This window comes from Fopius arisanus, unplaced genomic scaffold, assembly GCF_000806365.1.
Source record: "Fopius arisanus strain USDA-PBARC FA_bdor unplaced genomic scaffold, ASM80636v1 scaffold00276, whole genome shotgun sequence".
Lineage (NCBI taxonomy): Eukaryota > Metazoa > Arthropoda > Insecta > Hymenoptera > Braconidae > Fopius > Fopius arisanus.
Window position 1 is genome coordinate 53563 of NW_011888015.1, and position 10555 is coordinate 64117.

The window sequence follows — 10555 nt, forward strand, 5'->3', positions numbered from 1 at the left end:
GGAATGCTGTGAGAGCAAGTCGAGCTCTCTATCTCTATTAGTAGAAAGGGTAAACGAGAGCCCATTGTATCGGGTGATGAGCCTTTACGACCCAGGTCCTAAAGACCCTTCCCCTCCGCTGAAATCCGCCGAAGTCGGGGTAACACTTAAGAAAAGGATAAGAGGAGAAATGTCGCTGAAGGAAAGGAAAAGCGGAGAAATGAGTAAAAAGCGGAAAATTTCAAATTTTCCTTCTCATCACATTTTCATTTATTTTGTAATCTGACATGACGAATAACATGTAAAAAAAGTTTGTTGAATTTCAGAAGTGAGGATCAAATTGGACAAAGTCATATTCCAATGGTTCCGCAATTATTTATTCAAGAAAAAAAATTGATTGAAGGAAGAATGTTAATTGATGAAAAGTTTTTAAAAGGAGTTATTCACAAGAATACTCATTGTGTTTTGGGGTTCAGTGTACACTGAGAGGGATTAATAATAGCAGAACAATCGATTTAACGTCTAGAAAATGAAATGGATTTATTCTATAGTCATAGCGGTATAGCGAGGTTTACACCATGAGAACTGTAACGTAACTGTATCGCGCGACAATAATATTCGAAGGTATCCGAATTATCGTGAATCATCGAAGGTATCCTGCGACACAGACAGCGCAATTTACTTCATCGGTAGGGCATTCTGTTGCTAAGCCGAAAGCACAATAATGTGTTGAGCTGTACAAAATGAACCGATACCAAAATAAATCTTAATAACATCAGAAATAACAGCAGCGGGGAAAACATATCAATAATTCAGGAAGTGGAATTTTTGGAATCATGTCAGTTTTTTCCTATGGATAATAGTTATTTTACATTTAATTTAATAACTCGGAATTTCAAGCTATTAGATGAAAGTTGTATGTAGTTTCAAAGAAGAATTAAGAATAAAACCTTGTGTCCTGTAAGACTGGTTAAATTAAAAATAATGAAACGTATTATATTTCATTCTTCAAAATGTATTTTTGACTATTCTTGGCCAGCATTTTGAAAGATATTAATAATTGATACAGTGAGGATTAATTCTAATGTATCATTTTGGCCGTTCAATGTTTTCAATCTGCTAATTTGAATTTTTTGAAACGATTGAAAGGTGCTGGTCTGCCTCACCACCCCACCCCACTTTATACAGTTCCTCGCATTTGCAGATAAATATTGATAATTGCTCGGTTCACTATTGAATGATTCCATTTATCAACCATTCTAAAGTAGACAGTTGAGTACCATCACTAATCAGAAAGATTGACGAATTTTTCAAAAATTATCATAAACGATTACTGAATGTTTATTGTGTGACATCATAACTGAGTAGTCGAACTGCATTCAATAAAACACCAAATTGAACTAATCCGCATAATAAGACACCACATCCGACTACACCCGTAAGTATATCATTTGATTGTATACACACAGAAAAAACTATTTTTTAAATACGGGATTTAGAACGTAATTTGCGACCTAAGACCGTGTAAATTACTAGGATGCATATCGCGAATTACGGGGTCTGACACCGTAATTTACCCGCTATTTCTCGTCATCTGCAACATCTCAATCACATAAAATCTGTAATTGGCATCGTCAATATAAAAGAAAAATTTGTTTGGGCAACGTCAAATTTTTAAGTTTGAGGATATTTTGAGTTATCTGAATTCCAAAAAAATTTTTAAAATGACAAAAATGAAACATTGAACATTCGGTTTTTTTTGTAAATTTGGAAAATTTTACGGGAGCTATGGCAGATAGCTAATTATTTCTCTCAGAATTTGCGATCTTCGATTTCTTTCCTCTTTCAGTGTTTTCGGCGGATGGCGGAGTAAAGACTGGAGACCAGTAGCTTTTGGAAATCATTGCTCCCACTCATCAGGATGCACGCCACTCTAATAATTGTCTCGACGGGCAGAAGAAATTTTCTTCTCGCAATGATCTATCCTTAGAAATACCCCCCCCCCCCTCTCTCTCTCTTTTCATCGTCAACGACAAGATAATATTGCCACCCAACGATCCGATCCGATTGGGAGAGCTCGCAACCAGTTCAAATCTGGACTGAATCGAATTGTTAGCTGAGGATCACTGCTTCTGAACAGGTTCCTCGGGCAGCCCCATTTAGAGATAGCAAGATTGGGCGCAGTGGCCAATCAGCAGCAGAATCTATTGTCTCTATTCATCATGACACATAGCATTTCACTGCTCGCTCTGAGAAAACTAGTGATTCTATGCCTCTCGGTCCCCAGAATAAATTTTCACTTCTCAACTTATCCCGAATGATCCCCCTTAAGCTTCAGCCAATAGATAATTATGAATCGCAAGGATTTGATTCTGTTGGAGATACCCCACCAACGCTTCTGGCCTCCACTGCGTCTAATTGCCCGTTGGAAGTCTCTGCTTCTGGACAGATTCTTCAAACAACTTCATGTGAAGATACAAATGGGGATAGAGACGAACATCCACTAGAAATATCTGTTCTCACCCATGAAGATATACATCATAGTGACCATCGTCTAGGAGAAATTGCACATGATACAGTCTTGCTGACCTCCGCTTAATTCTCCAGGCTCAAATGACAAATTGCACGCGATGAATCTTAGAGAATCGTCCAAAGGTTCACTGTGTCCTGCAGAACCCTCAGTCCATAGCTACCAACATTCTGAACGTATGGTTGACTTAGGCAATGTGACGTTCGTTCAAAAGAAAAGTCGAGGTACGCCTGCTAAAGGGCGAACTATAGTCATGGAGAGGCCTATCCAGTCCAGAAAAATCACCAAACCTTTTGTAAAATTATCAGACGATAATTGACGATTATCAGACGATGACATTTAATAGATCATAGTCTTCTGAGTATAATCATATTATTTGTAACAGGAGGTTAATGATTTCTCTTCAGCGTCATCGACGGAACATTCAAAATACAGAGATAAAAATTAAAATAGTCAACAATTGAACAGCTCGAGGAAAATTTAATCAACCGCGCATGCGTTTAAATATTGATTTACACAAAACCACCACCCCAGTGGGAATCAACAGGTCGAAACGAGACACGAACAGAGACGAGGGGGCTCTCAAGGCGAACATCAGTCTGGACCACTTCGAGCTGCCGAATCTGCAGCAAGATAGGTATTTATCTGCAGACTCTCTCGTAAGTAGACCGTGGCCTGGCCACGCGTCGCCCGAACCTCGTCAGCGTTCCCGCCAAGGCGAAGTTACGTCTCCACGATGAAAGACCTACCAGCAACAATGTCAACTTAGACAACATCATCTCAGTCAACGTGTTGCTAATGAACTCGCCTATGATATAAACCAACGGAACAACAACAGTGAATTAATCGTAAATTAATTCCTCTCCCAGAACTCTCTTTCCCCCCCTCAATCCGACCTAATTGCCCCCTCACCCTCACACTCAACGCTCAACGCTCTGCATACTTTGATTATACCTTTCAGAACAACATCTCCCCCCTCACTTTCAACAATATCTTCCAAAACACTCTTGTTAATTTCTCTGCTCTCTCTCTCCACAAAACTCAATCACCTCCCCTCTTGTGTGTCGTTCTTCCCCCTCAGTTAATGACACTGAGTTGAGCATCCCGAACAAACATGCTCTGGGTAAACGCACAGCTAAATGCTCTGACGAAGAACTAGATTTCGAACTTCCCAAATGCACGAAGAAAAAGCTCCACAAAACCCCCAAAATCAAGAAATCCTCCCCTCAACTTGAAAAATCAATCTTCCCACTTCCCCTCCCTCCACACTTCCAAAAACCTCGCCTCGATGCCTTATCATCTCCTAAGAACTTCAGAAAAATCGCTTCCCTCTCAAGTCTCTTATCAATCATTTGAAGTCTTCTTTCAAGCTGACTACTCTGTCCTAGACACACCTGACATCCACAAAGTCAACCTTGCTAAAATCCTCATGAATATTCTAAATGACCGAGGCCATAGCCACTCCTCCAGCACCAGAAAAATCGGTTTCTCCATCCTAGTCTCCTTCCAATCTGCCAAAATTGGCAATGAGGTCATGGACCACCACTCTTTGAAGTCTCCTAACATCATAGCCTACACCCCTGAATTTAATCTGTCCAGACCTGGCATCATCAAAGATGTCCCACTGATCATCTCCATTTCTGACCTTCAATCAGACCTGATCAGCGGTGTCCCAATTAAAGAATTCTCTCGCTGCAACCGCTTCACATCGTTCCCTGATGGGAGCAGACACATGTCTCCATCTACCAGCATCCTTATCAAATTCAATACAACATTCTCTTTCAGATCACCCCCTACTCATCTCAAGTTAAAAGATGCTCCAACTGCCTACGTTTCGGTCACTCCAAATCCCAGTGCAGAAGCCAACAAACATGCAACCACTGAGGCAAGTCTAACCACAACAACCTCCCCTCAGACCCGCCGTGTCCTAAAGCCGATCAACAGCATTCCTGTATTAACTGCAGAGGGAAACACTCCTCAACTGATGATATCTGCCCCCAGTTATCCAAACAGAGATACATTCACAAATTCGCTGCCCAGCAGGGTATCTCTTACATTGAAGCCAGACCAATCATCTCCTCCAATCTCCAAATCTCCCCTCCCCCCGCGAACGCACCTGCACCTGCCCCCTCACCCTTTAACCTAAGTGACTCTCAACATTTCCCCCATCTCTCGCACACCCCCTCGCTCATACAACCGTTGTTCCCCTTTCTTCAGCCCTTCGCTCGTCATGTCCCTAATCCTGATCGGATGCCTCACCGAGCTCCCATCAGCCCTCCAATTCCATCTCTCAATCTGTCAAACCATGTCCCGCACCTCTTCTCAAATACCTCTTACGACAAGCAACCTCAGTACTCCCACAGGCTCATTCACAAAGCCCCCCGCAACTCTTCAAGAAAGTCATCATCACCATCCCCTCCTCCCCTAACCATTCTCATCTCCTCATATCTCCAAGTGGAGCAAACTACTCCAACCTTATTCCTCCCTAAAAAATTACACATTCTCCCCGCCGCCCCCCTCTCGTACCCCCTTCGGACCTTTCTCACGCACGTGACCAAATCAAAACCTTCCTCGATCTCTTCCTCCATAAACTGGCTGCTTTAGTTGAGAGCTTTGGCCTCACCAACCATGTTGCTCATATCTCTAACCTGGTAAACAACCTTAGCCACCCTTCTTCCCAGATCTCCCTCTCAACCTCTTCGCTGTCAACTCCCTGTCCACCTTCCAACATGTCTCCCTCCACATTAAACTCACCACAATGAATCCTACAACTTTAGCTAATTCTGTCTACCCTGGACTTAGAATACTCCAGTGGAATGCCCGCAGTCTTAGACCGAAACTAGGTGACCTTCAAAATATAGCTCATAATTATGACATCATTATTCTTTCTGAAACCTGGCTCAAACCCTTTCAGCCTCATATCTTCCTGCGTGGCTTCTATCTCTATAGAGACGACCTTCACGACCATCAGGGTGGCGGCATTGCCATCGCAATAAAAGAGTCCATCCGTTTCACTCGAATTCCTGACCTTCACCTCATTTCTCCCAATCTCCACGTCATTAGCATCAGTATATCCACCAGTAGCGGACCCCTAGCTATCTTCTCTCTCTATAAAAATGCCCATGCCTCAGTTTATTCCCCTGAATGATCTCCGCTTTTCTCCAAATCTTCCAATGCACATGCTACAATCATAGCTGGAGATTTTAACTCTCACTCAGAGGTTTGGGGTAGTTCCCACTCCTGTCCTTCTCGGTCCGAACTCCTAGATGATCTCGTGAATTCAAATCTCTTACCCCTTAACGATGGTTCCCCCACCCGAATCACACCCTCCGGCTCATCCCCCTCATGCATTGACCGCACTCTTGCGGCCTCCAATATAGCCCTTCAATCTTCTCGGTATGTTCTCAAAGACCACATGGGAACCGACCATTTCCCCACAGTCGATTTCCTCAATGGTCCCCGCGAAAAATTTAAACCTTTCTCCTATAAAATCAATCGCTCCAAAGTAGACTGGGTTGCCTTCCAAGAATATCTCGAAATTAACGAGATCCGACGTTATAATATCCTAAAGTCCCCCCCAGCTCAAATACGAATCGTTAATTGACCTCAGTATGTCAGCAATCCAAGTCGTCTCGAAAACCAAAGATTCTTCCAAAAACTGCAATAAATCGAACCGCAGATCCTCTCCCCCTGCTACCCGGTGGATTGAAACGTGCTCACATGCCGGCGCCCTCAGGATGAAAGCCACCTCCCGCTTCAAAAAATCCATTAATTTAGAAAACAACATTGCTATGCAAAAAAAATCTGCCCTTACCAAACTCACCCTCAGAAAAGAAAAATTAAAAGCTGGTCTAACTTTTGTGAATCCTTGAGTAGTGACACTCTTATTAACTTAAATGGTACAAAAATTGCAACACATGCAGCCCCTCAAATATCCCCAAACAAGACAACGAATCTACAGAACAAATGAAAAATTTCATTTTCGATTTCTGTCCCAAACTCCGACAAGACTTTATCCCCCCCCCCTCCCCCTGCTCCTCATTCCTTTCCAAAGCAACTCTCTCTCTCTCTCTCTTTGCCACAAAAAGCAACTCCTCCCCTGGTCTGGACAAAATCGACTAGTTTATCTTAAAAAAAACTCCTTGTCTTTTACCGTAATTCCCTTCTAGATATCTTCAATTCCCTGCTTAACTCTGGCCAATTTCCTGACTCGTGGAGAAAATTCTTATTTTTTCTTTTACCGAAAAATTCCCCGAACAAATTTCACCCCATAGCCCTAGCCTCCTGCACGCTCAAACTCCTTGAAAAACTAATCGCCAATCGCCTCGCATGGTCGCTTGAATCCGAGCATGTCCTTCCGAATAACCAGTTCGGCTTTCGGAAACTCCGGTCCTGCGCCGATAACCTCTCGATGCTAAGCACCAAAATCCTCACAGGCTTCGCCTCCAACCAGTTCACCGCATGTGTCTTCATTGACATAAAAGGAGCTTTCGACAATGTCTACTCGCTCTCTCTATATAGCGACTTAGTCCGCATAGGAATTTCTCAAAAATTAGCTGACTTCGTCTACTTTCTATTAGCATACCGCCAACTCTACTTCGTGATACAAAACGAGTTCAAAGGTCCCTACCCTATAGATAAAGTCACAGGACAAGGGTCAGTTCTTAGCCTTATCTTATTTAATATCTACACCTCTTTCCTACCCCAACTCCACCAATTCCAGGCTGCATCGGTCTCCTTGGTGATGATCTAGTAATCTGCTCTCGCAGATCCAACGTCTCCTCCTGCTTGGAATCTGTGGAAGAAGCAGTTAACTCCATAGCCAGCCATCTGTCGGATAGAAATCTCGAAATCTCCCCCGAAAAATCTCATCTAATCATCTTTTCAAAGAAACATTTCACCCCTGCTGACCACCACATCTCCATCAACGACACCCTCATCCAAGCCAAGGAATCCACCAGGTTCCTTGGAGTCACCTTATATTACCGCTTCTCCCTCTCCCCTCATATCTCATTCTTAACAGGTAAATGTGCCAAAGGCATCCCTCTAATCAAGTCACTGAGAAAAACCTGGTATGGGGCCCACCCCAATAAGCTCATTACCTTTTACCGAGGGCTAATCCCTAGCTCCATAGCAAACGGCAGTCACATTCTTCAATACTCAAATTCCTCCCACTTCGATAAACTTAATAAACTCCAATATAAAGCCCTCCGTCTTGCTGAAATTCCACCCCCACGAACGTCATCCTTACTGAAGCCGCAGAACCCCCCCTAAACCTTCGTATTTCCCAGCTTTTGGTCAGATACATGGCAAAATTTGACAAACTTACCTCCTTACACTCGATTCTCTCTAAGAAAAACTCCAACATCCATAACATCAAACTTCCCCATTTACCGCTCCTACAACAAACCTCTTCAACACAGACATCTAATTCACTCCCACCCCCTTGCAATCCCTTATCAATTTCCCTTTTCTCTCGTCAACTACTCTCCTGTAATCAACACTTCCCTTGACCATACATTAAAAAACGCTAATAATAAAACGGCCACCCTATCTGAAGAATTATCGAACGCCAATCTCGATCTCTACATCCAAATTTACACTGATGGGTCAAAAATCCAAGAGACCTCCTATGTGGGCTTCGCAGTCGTCATTCTCTCCAAAAATATCATCATCAAACACAAAATTACTTCCTACCCCTCGATTTTCACAGCGGAAGCTCTAGCTTTGCTATCCTCCCTAAAAACCATTGACTCCCTAAAAATTGAGCGCTCCGTTATCCTCTCTGACTCCCTCAGTGTCCTCACAGCCCTATCTCATCTGGATTCCCTTTCACGTAGAAATTCCAGACAATGAAGCTGCGGATCTGCAGGCCAAAGATGCCATTACTAAGGCTACCCTCCAAAACTCCTGTATTCCCCACTCTGACTTCAAAGAGTCATTCACGAGAAGCATGAAGGCCAAAACTTCCAAATTTCTCAGAATTCAAAGCACCTGCAAAGGCACCCACTATTTCAAGCACTTCTACAAAGGGTTTCCCCCCTTCTGGTTCCACTCCCTAGACACTGACAGACCCCAAATCCCTCCCAAAACCCTCAATCTGTAGAATGAGATCAAACCATTCTAACCTCGATGACAGCCTCTTTCACAAAAAAATAATTAACTCCGCGCTCTGTGAATGTGACCTTTCTGAAACCCTCTCACATATCTTCTGGTTCTGCCCTCTCTATACCAATGAACCACCCCCTTCCCCAAAGCTTTAAGAAAACTAAAAATTTCCTCATTCAATATCCTAAAGGTAATCTCCGACCCAAGCTCCAAACTAGCTTATCTCATCCACAACTCCTTAAAATCTATCCACAAATCAACCTGATCTCCTGTTCGAATCTTTCCCGCCTTCTCTTTGGGCTACCTCTCTCCCTACCTTATCACCTCCCACCCTTTCTCATGTAATGTTCCCGCATTGGGAACAACGGCCGCAAGACTAACAGTCAGTGCCAATTTAAAAATTAGAAGAAGAAGAAGAAGAAGAAGGAGTAGCGAAATAAGAGAAGCGAACGGTCGATGATTTGAGATTGATCAAGAGAAAACTGCCTCGTAACCGCTGTCTTGTAATAAACAAAGTAGTATGTTAAGTTGAAACTAAGACTGAATTGTAGTGGAACTGTCAGGATTCCGAAGAAATAAACCTTTGATCATTATCATTGTAAGTAAAGCAAAATTATTATCTGCGCCTTAACTTCGTGTACTTCTCCATCTCTCTACTCTTGGGTCTCTCCAATTTCCACTCCTTGAGTATCGAGCTAGTTGTTCGTTAATTTGTTGATAAAATTAGCTGGCGCCCAAAATAACAGGCAATATTAAATTTAATTTGAAACTTATAAGCCCTGACAGGCCTGGACCTAAGGCTTAAGGTCCTAAGCCGAGTCAGGTATCAGCAATTATTATCGGTTATTGAGTGGATAAAATACAACTAGAAGTAAACTGCGGGTCTCATATTCAATAAAAACCACTTTTTTTCACTGACGCTCGTTCAATGAAGTAAGAATACTTCTTCCCTATCCATTTAAAAAGACGAGTGATACCCTTTCGCCTCTCATCAATGCTCATTCATATTGATTTACTTTGTTGTACATTAGCAATAATTAATTAATTGTTTATACAATCATTTAACGTTTAAATGATTTGAAAATAATATATGTATACATATACGTATGTGGATGATGACGAGAAACAAGACGCGGCGAACGGGCCGCAGTAGGTGGGGATAATTAGGGTTAACGGAGAGTTTACTTATGATATTCTCGTGGCGCCAATAAATGCACGGGAAAACTTCCCGCCTGCTCAATGGAACCGCTACGGGCGCGAAGATGTTCACGTGTATGTAATGGAACCCATACCGATACGGGACACGGTCCGTGAAACCGTCTCTGGTGGAAATAGTCACACCGGAAATAAAACTACATCTAGTAGAAGTGGAATAACGGATATACTTGTAAAAAGTTGACAGAATTTGCGGCGGTGTGGCTATTTGTACCCGGAGTGATTCTAATATTGTCACGAAAAAGCCAAGGATTCCCCAGATCTGTATAAACGAGTCTTTAAAAAAAACATAGGACGGTTTTTCGGAGCGATTTTTTCGTGATCATGAAACTGTTAATACTTGAAGCGATTTCTTCTCATGCGATCGGAGATGAGGGGTGGTTTTTGCGTGATGACAATGGAGAGTGACTTTTAAGCAATTTTTTTTCCTTGGCGAGGATCGAGCCAGACTTTGAAGCGGAATGTCGAGCGCGACAATTATAAATGGGGAGTGATTTTAGGGTGACAACAAGAGGTGATTTTTGGGTGTTTTTTTTTTCGCCGAAGATCGAGCCAGACTTGGGAACGGAAATGCCGAGCGCGACAATTACAAGGGGTGATTTGTGGGGGACAATTGCAACGAGTGATTTTTGGGTGATAATAAGAGGGAGTGATTTTTGGGCGATTTTTTTGCGAGGGTCGGGCCGGACTTTTGGACGGAAAGGTCGAGCGCGACAACTGCAG